A 13,360-nucleotide genomic window follows, 5' to 3' on the forward strand; every position below is an offset into this window, starting at 1 on the left:
ACCACCCCATGCCCTATTTGGTAGAAAAGAGATGAAGTTGTACTATCAAACACTGCACGGGGAAAGAAAGACACACATTGCACAGCAGATACATTCACAGAGGTAGAGCCATAGGTATACATTTTACTGCATGCCACTTCTGGTTGAGGAGGCAGTGCAGTGCATCCATGGTGGATGACATGAATACCATAGCTCTTGGCAATGTTCCTGCTGTGAAGTTTGGGGAAAACAGGCAACATGATCTTAACGTTTGCTCCCAACTCTGGGGAGGGAGATCACTGAGAAAGAGGGGTAGTCTGTAGGTCACCATTTACCCCCAACTCACGATTGTTGAGCTCAAAATGTAAAATGTACTGACACTAGATTATACAGCTTTATATGGGCTACAGTAATTTATGTTTCTCTTACAAACTCTGTAGAAAAGGTGCCTCATGTAGGTCTCAGTCTGCTCACCTTGACATGTATATAGTGAAGGAGTGACTCAAAAGCTACCCCTGTTCAACCATGCAATAAAGGTAGATATGCAAAACAGCAGGCTAGGTTTAACAAATACTAGCTGATAGAGGTCACATACGAGGCTAGGGAGTTGGAGGAGTCAACATTTTAATCAAATCAAAAGAATTAAGACACACAACTAAAAGTTGGAGGTCTAGGTACACAGAATTAGACCTTAAAAACACAAAAAACCCAAGGGGGCTACTGGTTCGTAAAGTTACACTTCACATTCAAGTGAGGGTTAATAGACAAATGTTGCTACAGATTCCTATACTACTTTGCATTAGTAGTATGCTGTTCTTGTCGACACATGAAAAGGATTGGTGTTTCTGGTTCAGGATGTTGGTAGCCTTCAGAGGGTACTAAATAATAGCAGGTGTATTGAAGGGTCCGAACTGTCATTAGGGTGTGGTCACTAGGGGACCAGGCGATGTCAAGACCTAGAAAACAGAATGCAAGTGTGTGTGTCAGGGGTGGGAGACTGTATAACGTGAATAAATGTCTCGGCGCTGTAGAGCAAAAAGCCTACCTTTATAATGTCGTTTGGTTGAACCCAAGTCAATGGATGAGGCCTGTTCTTTGTACTGGCCAAAATATGAGTAGTTCCTAATGTGGAGCACCTATAGGAAGAGAGGTACCAAGTGGTTACCTGATTTGTTAGAGTTGCTTGTCAAAAAAAGGTTGTAGTGTAGTGTATAAACATACCTGGAGCGGTTGCCTTGCCAAATAGACTGGAGGTTGTTGAAAAGAGTCGTAGATGTCACGGGATTCTCTAAGGCATCTAGATATTTAGATATTGAAGAGTTTTTCTTTTAGACGCGGTGTATGTAGTAGAGCAAAGCTACTTTAGTAAGAGCAATCGCGGATATAGTTATACAAAGTGATATCTTATTCGTGACCGCGGTGTGATTTATGAGACCAAATAGTGGATTGCCGGTGTGCAAAAAGCGAGTGGAGGACCGTAGGTTATTTGGCCGTGTCTGCAGAGGGTGTGTGAATCGGTGTCCGGTACATGCATCATTATGGACTGTGGAGTACATCAAATTATACCAGAGAGAATCGGGCGGTTGGTTCCATGTAGTAGAATAGCTGGCCTGTGTCGTGAAAGGTGCGCTTGTTGAAGTGGACAGGTGCTGGGACTGATCCGGAAGGTGCTGTGGCTATTCGGGGTCCGAGAGAAGTTAAATAAACGTGCTGAGCAGTGGTAGATGACTGACAGTAATGTGTTGTGAGAGTTGCTTATCTTACCTTGTTGTCAGAGCTAAACACGAACGTTACTACAGGGCCGGTAAAGCTGTCTATGGGCCTCATTACACGGTAGGCGGTAAGGGTTTACTGGTACTGGTATTTTACCGGTACTGGTAAATCCTTACCGCCTTACCATGAGGTCCCTTTGCGGGTTGGGGAATTTAATGCCTGCTTTTTGCAGGTGTTAAAAACCAACCCGCAAAGGGACCCAGGGAGCTAATTACGGTACCGCAATTTGCAGTGCCGTAATTAGCACCTTCCCCTTTCCCATTATGCCCTATGGGGCAAAAATGGGAATGGGGAAGGGCAATGGCGGAAGGGGGAATTACCGCCCCGCCAACCTTGGAATGGGGCGGTAATTCCCCTTTCCACCAAGGCAGTGCCGGTATTTTACCGGCATGAACCATGGCGCTAATTGCGCCATGGTTCTCCGCCTACCGTGTAATGAGGCCCTATGTGTCTGTAGAGCTGTGTACTAAAGTAGTGGACCCACTATCGCGCATGCGTAGTGGGTCGCAGCCGTGAATTGAATCAATTAAAACTTTATTGAGTCGCGTTGCTGGGGCATGGAAATCGTGTGTGGTTGAATGCCGTCAAGTTAGTGGAAGTTTTGTTGAACATGGGCAAAAGAATAATATATCGTCTGCTATGACTGGCATACTTGCAGTTTGTTAAAACACGTGCACAATTCATCATTTAGGTACAGATGGACTCTCATTATGGTGAATTGCACGAGAAAATACAATTATTTAACATGAGTATTTTGCAGATCCACAATTCGGTGTATTACATGGCAAAATCATCATCAGAGTACAAATAGTTTGCAACCTGTACAGTATACTGTTGTTGTCCTGACTATATACAAAAAATGGCGATGTTTGACAAAAGAAGGAGGGGGCCATTTCACAAAGGTACCCAAATAATTGTGTTAATACATCCTAGCAAAGAGGGGTCATTTGACAGGGACACCTGAAAGATTGTGTTCTCACAGGGTGTTGTTGTCTCAGTCTTGGTCTGACTCTTTGACCGCGCCCTTGAAAATAATTTCTCCCAGAAGGGGAGGAGATGGAAGGAGTTGGGGTAGATCAGAAAGATATAGTCCCGGGGAACCAGCTGATTTGAGTACCCAAAGGGAGCTGAGAGATTTCGCTGGAAGGTCAAATGAACCACACAAGTCTCATACAGTGGCTTGTGATGTCTATGGGGAAGAGCAGGTAGTAGGGGCGTTGGTGGGTGAAAACAGATATTTTGAGGTGTAATTTTATTATGGCTCTATTTATTATCTGTAACCTGTTTCAGTTATGTGTATTATAGTACTGAAATCATGTTAAATAGAAGTAAAACAGCAGGCATCATGATGCAAAGACTAACATGGACTTTAGGCCAGGCTACAGTACATCAATCAAACTCAGGTGACTTAGATAGCCATAGAAAATGCCTTGGAGGCTGTTTCCGGCCAGGTTGTATGGGGTGCACTACTATTCTATACATATATGTGGGGGCTATAAAAATCCAGCAGAGTTAGATGGCAGTGAGAGGTGTTTGGGCGTGGTCTGAAAAATTGAAGGGCAGGTGGAGGAGGATCTTGAGAGGGTTTTGCCATATTTGTGGAGAGTGAAGGTAAGGTGTTTGGATTGAGAGAGTGGTACCAATTGTGTGCTCTGTAAGTGAGTGTGAGAGGGACTGAGATAGAGTGAGGGTGAGAGAGGAGGTAAAATCAGGAGAGTTAGGAGGAAATAGGAAGAGTGAGAAGGACGACTAAAAAGTCATAGGGGATAGAGTAGGGTGGCAGAGAGAGGGGGAGTGAGAGACAGAAGGGTGGAGGAGAGTAGAGGCAGGAGTAGAAAGGGGAAGAGGATCTAGATAATAGCATAAATGATCAGAAGGGAGGTGGAGAGTAGAGACAGGATAAGTGAGAGAGAAGTAACACCATGAGACAGAAAGTAGCGAGGCAGAGAGAGAGAGAGAGAGAGAGACAGACAGACAGACAGACCGAGAAAGAGTGAGACTGTGATCGAGATAAGGAGGCAGCATTAGTAGGGTGGAGAATTTGATTTCATATGTGAATATCCTTGAAAATTGTGAGATGGAGTTACACCAGCAATTAGTGGAAGGAGTATCCCAAACTCTAGAGAGCTTGCCAAAGTTGTTGAAAGGTAGGCTCAGGTGAATACATCCAAACCAGAATACACCATAGCAAGCACAAGGAGGGATACTACAGAGGTTATGAGCCTTCGTCCATAAAATGTCCCTGAAAAAATGAAGGGAAATCTCAGACCCATGGTTGGCCAACTCCCAAAGAAAAGAAGAGTGAGGGTACCTCTAGGACTGAGATACCCGCATCCTTAACACCCATAGCTTGTTTTCTCTGTGGGTAGTTGAAATTTAGAAATGGAGATCTAACCTGGAAGGGGAGCCCCAAACAGGCCATTGTGACTGTTGATCTCCTGGAGGAGGAGGAGCCCGTTGTCAGGGTGGGTATCTTACCAGAAGAAGTCCAACTAGAATAGGGAGTGGCCACAAGTTCCCTAATTCTGAGCTCTGAGTGGGAACGGTACAGGGTCCCTAGAGGGGTCTCCAGTTCCTGCCAATAATCACATATTTTTTGACTGTGTCTCCATAAATGTTAAAGGTGTGTCCAGCTTTTCGTGATACTGCTGCTAGTATCACGCAAAGTGACAATGGGTGAAGGGAGGGCAGTACATAACAGGGCAAAACCAGCCAGTAATTGGTGTTTAATAGTCTTATATAATGTCCTTTGATAATGGTAGAGCTTAGCTGAAGGAGTACCACGTTCCTGCTTTGTGTTGCAGTCAAAGGCTTCATTGCAGTAGGGTGTCTTCTGGGTAATGACCTCCCTGATGCAGACATAGTCAAGGCCATAACAAGAGCATGAGCTCTGCTAGCAGGGAAAGCGCTTGAGGGGCTAGGCCCTGAGGTTTCCTCAGCTGGAAAGTGTGAGAGAACAGTTTCATTGGTAAACCCTAGTGAAGACCTGAAGTCCCCTGTAGTGCCTACCCTTTCGAGAGAGGGCTCAGTGGCCACTGAGGAGAATATGGAGTTAGCACTGGATTCAGTTATCTTAGGGTTTTCTAGTGGCATAGAAAAGGAACCTGAGAAGGTGAACAGGGTAGACGTGGTGATAGACTGGAAGGTACTGACAGAACTGAAGGAGTTATCTTCAGCTGCAATGTCAGGTCACATTGACTTTTGCCAGGTACAGAGGGACTGTCCCATTCTGGCTGGCCTTGGAAGCAGTCAGGGGAGCAGGTGGAGTTCCCATGCCATTCAAAAAAATGGAACAGGCACAGAGTGAAAGGCCTGGCCTATTTCAAAACAGAGAGCCACTGCAAGGTGAACGTTCTAATCAGTTTAAAGACAGAGGACTTGGCTCATGACACACTTGCTGGTCACTTAGATGTGACTGGCACATCTGGCAGCTTGTAAAATCATTTTTTAGATACCCAGGTGGATTTTAAAATGGAAGAAACCGTGCACTCTGTCCTTTCATGCCGAGGTACTGGTGAGACAGCATAGGCACTCCAGACCCCCTTAAACGCACTACCTGTGGGTGTATGATCTTGCGAGAGGAAAGGTAACTTCTCTCTGGTGGGATCCCCCAAGATGTTATAGCTGACAGGGACCCCATGTCATATCTTTGCCTGTGCAGACACCACCGAAATATCAGCTAGCCTCGGCCTACCAAACATATTTTCACGTTGGAAAGCTGGTTTGCACAAGACATCAGAACTTCCACTCTATGGGCAAGGAATTGAACACTAGACGGAAATCTGGAATTTGAGTAGACTCACCACAGCTTGCTCTGAAGTAGTTGATCAGCTGATTGCCTACCATCAGAAGTGGCAGATGGGTAAAGTGACATACTGGGCCACAGTTTTGTTGAATCCAGACTTGGGCATTGGTTCAGATCTCTATAGAGATTTAAAACTGACATTTTGCCTAAGTCTGGATCTCAACATTTTAGTGAACATGGAATCACTATATGCTCTTGCCTTGAGGATGAGCCTAACTCTTAAAAGGGTGGTACCATTTTGGCTGGTGGTGTGTGAAGATTTACCACCTGGCAAGGGTGTTGAAGCCCTGGCTTTTTTGATTTTTCTCGATTAATAAAATGATGCAGATAATTCAAACTCCATACCAAATGCATAGTGTACACCTATACTATAAACTAGAAGGGAACTCCGGGATGCACCTGTTTAAGAATCTAAACGTGTGGTCCCTACCCCTTCCAGGTTTAGGACAGTCATTTAGAAAAATGGGGTAGGGAAATTAACAGCTTATACTGTAACACGCAGGGTCAATATAGAATAATAGAGAAAATATACTTTATTTCTTATATATTAAAAACGTATTAAAATACGTAAAAAATCTCAACGCATATGGATGCAGAAACATAACATACATACGAGGAAACAAAACACAACACATTTTTTTAGATATAGAGAAAATATGCACTATTAGCAAAACAGTAACTCGTTACCTATCTAAGTGAGGGGTGCTCTACAATGTAGAGCTGTCAAAATTAAAGGTGAAGTATATAATTTACAATCTCGGAAGAGTACTAATAACTCACTGTAGTAAGATGTGTATATACAAATGCCTTCGCATTTCAGCATCGGGTAATTCTCAACATGTTTCTGTACATATTCCATTGTATGGTGAAAATTCATCAGGAGCTGTAAGATTAAAGTCACTTATAATGCTAGGCTCTAGAGTTGTGAACCCCAACAATCACTTTTGAGTCAACTCCCAAATAGGTGTTTCGTATATATACTTTACTTCCTCCACATTATAGGCTGCCAAAAAGGTAAGAAACAAAGATAGCCATTAATGCCATAATAAATGTAAGGGATTATTAAATGCATTCCTCTTAATATCTAAGGGTATTGGTAAATCTCTAAAATGTACCTCAGATGATTAGTAGCGGTAGCCAGATCCCACAGTGGGAGCCTCCTTCATAGATCCAATTCTGTGAGTAATCTGTGAAAAACACATAAAGGTTTTTAGGCTCTGTCAACCACCTAGAAACATTCATCCCCCAATTCATCTTGCACTGCCCGAAATAGCAGAAGATGCCATAAACCAAAAGAGTACTGACAGTATTTGGGTCTGTAGATTGCACCAATGGAGGGTGTATCAGAAGTTCCCAGTTGGTCCTAATATGGATGCTGACAAGCAGGAGCTTGAGCTATAACCCAAAGTGACCTCAGATTAGTCCATAGAATATAGCATTGGTACGGCTAGTTATTACACTGGAACTACTTAAGCACCTCTTATCAACAGAATACTACTCACCCTTTTTGGAGGCTCGTATTGGCTGTGAGAACTTCTAGTCAAAAGAATTGGAGTAACCAGGGGTGGCTTCAAATATGTCTGATGTCTTCTAAATAGAATACTACAGGGGTACAGATAAACAGATAAACTGCTGTCTAGCATTACAAGCTCCATTCTATTCAAGGAACACAATATTATGTACATCCAGCGCTACGCTAGTGTGTGTTACCCAGCAACCAGCCTAATGCTAAGATAAAGGGCCTCATTACGAGTTTGCAGGTAGCCATGGAGCTATTAGATCCATGGCTGCCTCCAAACCGGGATCCATTACCGGTTCCTGCAATGGGGACTTACTGGGTCATTCCGACATCGGAGGACCCGGTAAATCCTCCTTGCAGGAACCATTCCCCATTCCCATTTGAGCCCCCATAGGGCTCAATGGGAATGGGCATGGAGGTAATACGGGCACATTATAAGTGTCCCGTTGTTACCTCCTTCTTCCCTTCGTGGGACCCGTAAAGCACGCCTGGTTTTACCAGGCATCCAATCCGGGTCCCGCAATGGGAACCCTGTAATCAGCCCTGACGGAATGAAGGGGGCTGGTCCCGTACCGGCCCCCTTCATTTCATGAGCGCAAGACTCATAATGAGGCCCTTTTAAACTGTTTAAACACGAGCAAGAACTGATCTTCCTGACAAAAAGCGACATGAAGGGACTCAACGAGTGTCAACTTCAGACAATTCAGTATCAATTTCTAACTCTTCCTCAGCTGATGAGCTGGAGCTTAGTGCTAATAACTTTTTCTTTCTTCTGCTGATGTAGTCTTTCTTTTTGTGTAGGTATTGCCTACCATGAGAGGAAGCCACAGTGACCGTTATGGAACAAGCAGGCCAGTGACCTCGCTTCGGGGATAGCCGAAATTACAGGGAAAAAGCCTATGACGGCACAAAAAAACCCTGGTCTCGTGAAGCAAAGATCAGCAGGAAGCGATCCAGGTAGAAAGGTGTCTTGAAATCCGGGCAACGGCGGTTCCAGTTGCTAGGCAGGATCCAGGTGAATCAGCAGTGAAGTTAAGCACAAGGTGCCCCCTGAGGAGTAGCTGGAAGGAGTGCTTGCAGAAGTCGCAAGGACAGAACGGTCACAGTACCCAAGGGACAGCAGGAGGAAAGCAGTGCTGAGAAGAGAGACCTAGCAGTTGCAAGGGAGACAACTAATGGGGCGAGTGTTCAGAAAGGAAATGCTCACTAAAAATGAGGGAAGGGGAGAAAAAAAGAGAGCACCACGAGCGGGGCAAGCCCAGTGTGAGAAAGCCAAAGAGCAAAGAGGAGAACCGGGAACAGGGATAGCCTGTCACGGGGGAGCCAAGAGGAATCTGTAGACCGCACAGGAAAATCTGACAAAGCCGGCAGGGGAAAACCTGCCTCAAGGAATGGACAGAGAGAAGGAAGAGCGGCAGGTCGCGAGCATAGCTGCTGCAACAAGGAAAGAATCTGCAGCCCCCGGGGGGAAGGAAGAGGCAGCAGAAAACAAGTGGGCGAACTGAATCCTCAAGAGGAGACCTGCGTGTAAAACCCAAAGGTGGAAACCACACACGGGGTTGCGACACGCCGGCCAGCTGGGAGAGGAGGGGCTAAGTACCTCCCAGCAGCGGCAATGTTGCAAACAACTAGATCGTTAAAAGGAGAACGGCAAAGAGCATGGTGGCCAGTTAATGAAGGCAAGTCCTCCAGGTACTCCACAAGCGCCAGCCACCCGGGCGCATGCCAGTATGCCCCCTCTTTAACCGAGGGCAAGCCGGCTTGCCCGGGTGTACCCAGTGGAATTTGCAAACCAATATTGGAGCATGAACAAATGAACATGGTTCCCAAGAGTTCTCTGAGCTGGGATAACCCTACCATCTAACCAAGTACTCCAGACAACCCCGTCTGTATCGGGAATCACAGATCTGTGCCACCTCGTGTTCTTCTGGAACCGGTTCTGCCTTTACCATATGGTGGGGAATAGAGCTGGCTGCTTTGTCTGCTACCACATGGCGTAACAAGGACGTGTGGAACACAGGATGAATGCGTTTTAGGCTCTAGGAAGTCGAAGGCGGAAAGCCACAGGATTGATTCTTGAGATGATTTCGTCTGGTCCCAAGAATCGGGGAGACAACTTGGAAGGGCGAATCCAACGGGGTAGAAATTTAGTGGAAAGCCAGACCTTGGATCCAACCTCCCAATTTGGAACCTCTTTGCGATGTCGATCAGCTTGGGACTTGTAGGCTCTCTTGCTGTCTTGTAGACTTTGTTCTGCTGTTTGATGGGCCTCTGAGAGCTGGGACAGAGAGGCCTCTACTGATGGTATGTTTGAAGGTAGGGAGTTAGCCGGAAGGATGCTGCAAGGATTCTGACCATACGTTAAAAAAAAAAGCGCTCATGCCTATTGCCGAGTGCAGACTGTTGTTGTTTGCAAATTCTGCTGTGGGCAACAATGACACCCAATTGTCCTTATGCTGATTTATGTAACAACCTAAGTATTGTTCTAATGTGCTATTGAGATGCTCAGTCTAACCGTTAGTCTGCGGGTGGAATCCTGAAGATAGGGCCCTTTCTATGCCCAGGCGATTGCAAAGAGCTTTCCAAAACCTTGAAGTATATTGATTTCCTCAGTCATATACAATCCTGTCCAGCATCCCGTGGATACCGAAGATATCCCTGACAAATACTTCTGCCATTTCTGATGCTGAAGGGACATCCGAGAGGGGTGAGAAATGCACTAGTTTGGTAAACAAATCCAGCGTGACCATGATACAGGAACAATCCTGGGAGCGAGGTAGCTCCACGATGAAGTCTGGGAAATATGACTCCAGGGACGGGGAGGAAGTGGACTCTGCTCAAGAAACCCAATGGGTTTTTGAATGCAATGCTTGCTGTGAGCACAGATGGGGCAGTCTTTGGTGCATTCCGAGGTGTCAGTGGACATCTTCGGCCAGAAGAACGAGCATCTCATGAGATCCAGAGTGCTCTTCAGGCCACAGTGTCCTGCGGTGCGGTTATCATGACACCAGGATATTACTTTCTGATGTAGTTCTCTGGTATGAACAAACGTTGGTTGAACAAGTATAATCCTCCCTTCTTTATTACCCTGTCTTTGAAAGCCTTCGGGCAAGAAACTTGTTCTTGTACTGTAGCTTCTCTGACTTTCTGAAGAGATGAAGGAACCGTAATCACTATTATGTTTCTTGGAAACAGACAATCTCGCCTGAGGTTGGTGGTCTTTTTGTGGTCTTCGCGGGGGGAGAGGGCATCAGCTAAGGTGTTGAAACTACCTGGAAGGTAGGTAATAGTAAAATCATACTGTGCGAAGAAATGTGCGAAGAAATGAGCCCACCTAGCCTGACGAGAATTAACGCACTCCATCTGCTGGATCACCTTCAGGTTCTTGTGGTCGGTGCAAATTAGGAAAGGATGAACTCCTCCTTGAAGCAGATGCCTTCATTCCTTTCATGCCATCTTCATGGCAAAAAGCTCCTTTTCGATAACCAAATAGTTTGCTTGGCTTGGTGTGAGGGTCTTGGAGAGGTAGGCAACTGAATGTTCTAAGCCGTCATGTTCCTGCAGAAGTGCAGCTCCCACTGCCGCAGAAGAGGCATCAGCTTCTAAGATAAATAGCAGAGATTGGTCCGGCTGGAGTAGTATGGGAGCTGAGCAGACCAGACTCTTGAGATGTGTCAAGCCGTTGTCTGCTGAGACCAGTCAAACAAAAAGGGGTGGCAGTCTTTTTTAGCAGATTAGTGAAGGGCAGCATGATCTTGGAGAACTCTGGGATACATTTCTGGTAACAATTTGCTAATTCCAGAAACTCTGGACATCCTTAAGCGATGCTGGGGTAGGCCAGGACAATCTGGCGGAAACCTTCTTGAGGTTCATCATAATCCCTTTACTGGAAAGGATGAAGCCCAAATATGGAACAGTTGAAGCTTCGAACACACACTTCTCCGATTTAACCAAAAGTTGAGAAGACCATAAGCGTGAAAGGACTTCTGTAAAATGAGACTGATGTTCCTATGGTGAGGTGAAAAAAAACAATATGTCTTCTAGATTGACTATAGTAGTGTGGTAGAGCAAGTCCGAGAACAATCGGTCCACAAAACGCTGAAAAATCGCTGGCGCATTCACCAGCCCATATGCCATGACCCTGTATTCGTAATGGCCATAAGGCGTCCTGAATGCCGTTTTCCATTCGTCCCATTCGCGTATGCGGAGGAGATGAAAGGCACTCATGAGATTTAGTTTGTTGAAAATGGATGCTCCCTGTACAGCCTCCAAAATGTCTTAGATCAGGGGCATGGGATAGCGGTCTCTAATGGTGACATATTGAGTCCTCGATAATCAATATAGGGCCTTAACTCGGCGGAATCTCTCTTGGGGATAAAAAAAGCGAAGCCCCTGCTGGGGACGAAGACGGTTGTATTTATCCATTAACAAGATTGGCATCCAAGTTGTCCCGTAATGTTTTCTTTTCCAAGAGAGAGAGAGAGAGAACATCCTTTCTGAAGGGTAATAGGGCACCTGGCACAAGGTCGATTGCAAAGTCCTCAGGTCTGTGAGAAGGTAGGTCCTGATGGACCTTGTCTACAAAGACTTCCTGAAACTCCTGCAGTTCTGCTGGCAAACAATGTACCTGAACTGAGTCTGTCAGAGACCACCTTGATGGACTTATATCGAGGTGCTTGGAGACAGTGCTATTTACAAAACGTAGAGGTGAAGCTTAGTACATTATCCAATCAATGGATGGATTATGCTTACATAGCCATGCAATGCCTAATATAATCGGAAAGTGGGCGGCTTGGATGATATCAAACTGGAGCCTTTCAGTGTGCTGAAGGATGGTAACTTGAAAGTCTTCAGTGGTGTTAGTAATTGGGCCTGAACTAAGGGGTTCTCCATCCACCCCTTCCACCCCTTCCACTTTCTGGTCTTCTTTCTTTCCAATGCAATGAAGACCCACCTTGTTGGCCTAAACAGTGTCCACGAAATTACCAGCGGCTCTGCAGTCAATGAGAGCTTGGATCATAAGTAGGATGGACACCACCAAGAGACGAGAATCATCTGGTGTCTCGGGGGAAGACACTGTAAGAGTTACGTAGGGACTGGATGTGGTAACTCGGTGCCTCCTAGGACCGAGGTCGCCCATTTACCGGACGCCTAGGAGGCACTTCGGGACAATCCCTCAGAAGATGATTTTCGGAGCTGTAATACATACACAGACCTTTGTCTTTCCGTCGCTTACGTTCCTCTGGCGTAAGTGGGGCTCAAGCAGTTCCTATTGCATAGGTTCTTCTCTGGCCTGTGTGCTGGTGCTCGGAGATGGTTGGGATGGAGCGACATACTCACCTGAAGGTAAGGTGAAGCCTCAGGTTTTTGTTTTCTCAATCCTGCGTTCAGACATCCGGTATTCAATCTGGAGAACCGCCGACAACAGATTGGGAGCACCAGCGGGTTACTGGCAACCTCGTTATGAGGCAAATCTACCAACTTGAAGAAAGATGTGTACAATTCAACCTCTGTGTATATATATTTATTTACTTAATTTTGGACCATGTCACTTTGTTAACTTCTCAGCACTGCATCTCTGGAATGAGTGAACCCCAACTTGCAACAGACAATGTTGCTCTGGTACACCTCTCTCATTCAGCACCACTTTGGTTTGTCTTTGGAGTGATTGCAATACAACTCCAATAGGTAATGTTCCTCTGGCTCACTTGACCTGGTTAGTGCCTCTGCGTTAGCTCTTTGGAGTGTTGAAATTTCAAGTCCGTTAGACCAATTTTATTCAGTTTCCTTTGTCTTTTTCTTAGTCTCTGCATTATGTGATTTCACATGAGTGCTTTTGGCTCTGCCTTCAAAAAAAGGGCACAGTGTTGCATCCATATTTTGTGTGACACATTTGCAAGGTGATATAGCGATCAGTACCCAGAGCTCGTCCTAACTCATGAACAGCAAAGAACTGTAGGTTCTTCCCAACCCAAAATACAATCCACAGTTCATCAATGTTCAGATTATCCCCTTTTGCTCCCCTCTTTAAGCTTCCAAGACTTTACACATCCCAGAGTATATCTAATCTTGATAGACAGTGAATCTGTGATTTGATATAGGGCATGAACACATTAGTTGCATAATCTTGGAATGTTTTTGCAAACCCTTGTTGCAGCATGTTGACAAGGGCTGTGCCATCAAGAATGTCAAACTGGACTACAGAGCTGGAGATCACTCTTTTCTTTATAACTTTATTTGGAAGACAGGCCTCCATCAAAGTACAGTTTGCTATGCAAAACATA

Source organism: Ambystoma mexicanum, chromosome 11 (assembly GCF_040938575.1).
Source record: "Ambystoma mexicanum isolate Mex_15411 chromosome 11, UKY_AmexF1_1, whole genome shotgun sequence".
NCBI classification, from domain to species: domain Eukaryota; kingdom Metazoa; phylum Chordata; class Amphibia; order Caudata; family Ambystomatidae; genus Ambystoma; species Ambystoma mexicanum.